Raw genomic sequence first — 1,384 nt, 5'->3', positions numbered from 1 at the left:
ATTTTAGTATGTATGAGATCATTCATCAATATTACCTATTGCCCACAACTGTGTGGCAGATTGTAATATCTATCAATAAATAAATCTATCAATTTAAAAAAAAAAAAAATTTGTTGATTAATCTGTCACTCAACTTTCTGGGTCACTCGAACTCATTAAAGCCACGAATCATAAAGTAAGAAAAATAATATTTATAGGACTGTTTTTTTTTTAATCAAATAAATTGATAAATATTTAAAAAAACATATCCATTAAGAATATGCACAATCGAAATATTGTCTAAGAAATAAGATAGAATAAATCTGAGTGTAGTTGCTACAAAAGCGACATATTCTCCTTATACTGTGAGACGAAATCGTTAAGGAGGAGATCAAAGTGTTAGAAGACAGATGGAGTCAAAGATCAAGGGAGACAGAATGGAGCAAGTTAGGAGAAGCCTTGATCCGTCCAGGATTGTTTCACCCAGTTCATAAGTGCTGTATTGAGATAACTTCACCCTGCGGTAACATACACATCTAGAGATATTACACAATAATATTAAATTTGTATGGTATCTTTCTATTGATTAAAGATAAAAAAAAATTAATGAAAATATTATTTTGATGAAAGTCGTTCACTGAAGGATATAAAATAATTTTCCAATTATTGTGTCCTTAATTGTGAAATTATTATCTGTAAAAATAATCGTTATATCCCCCATGTAATTGAACAATACAATATAAACCATTATAAAAATATGAAAAAAAATCTGGGCAGAGCAATTACGTTACTGAGATTATATTTTCTATTTTTTGGTCTAGAAAAGTTGAATGTTAAAAAATTATAAAGGTATTCTATCACAATTTAAAGGAATACAATAAATGACAGAAGAACAGGAGAAAGAAAAAAAATGAGATATCAAAAAGTAATATTCCAACACCAACTCAATTGGACATTTTCTACCCATTAACCGTTTTACCCGTTTTGTGATGATTTTTTTTTATATAAACAAAATTTTACAAATCGGGAAAGAATAAATAAAATATAATTATAATTTCTTTATGTATGAAGAGTTTATTTATCAAAACTCGATGCATTCACTTTCGGAATTAAAAAATTGTTACGGGAGCACCCAATGTAGATAAGTTGAATTATATTGAAAATCTTGATCAGAAACACTTATTCAAATGAGAAAAAATTAATTTTTGAAATACACTTTGTTGGTTTTCGTTGTAAAATATTAATGTGTCAAAAAAATGTATAAAACAACAATTTTGGTTCCAAATTGCGGACAACGTTTTTCGTTTCTCCTGCAAAATTAACGAAAATGGAATCAGCTGGTTTTGATAGCAAACACCTCATTATTATTATATCATTATATTTTAAATATAAAACTTTTGATTAA

Source organism: Halyomorpha halys, unplaced genomic scaffold, assembly GCF_000696795.3.
Source record: "Halyomorpha halys isolate HHAL.00 unplaced genomic scaffold, Hhal_1.1 Scaffold1233.1, whole genome shotgun sequence".
Taxonomy (NCBI): Eukaryota; Metazoa; Arthropoda; class Insecta; order Hemiptera; family Pentatomidae; genus Halyomorpha; species Halyomorpha halys.
The sequence above is the reverse complement of the archived record's forward strand: the minus strand, read 5'-3'. Positions refer to the sequence as shown.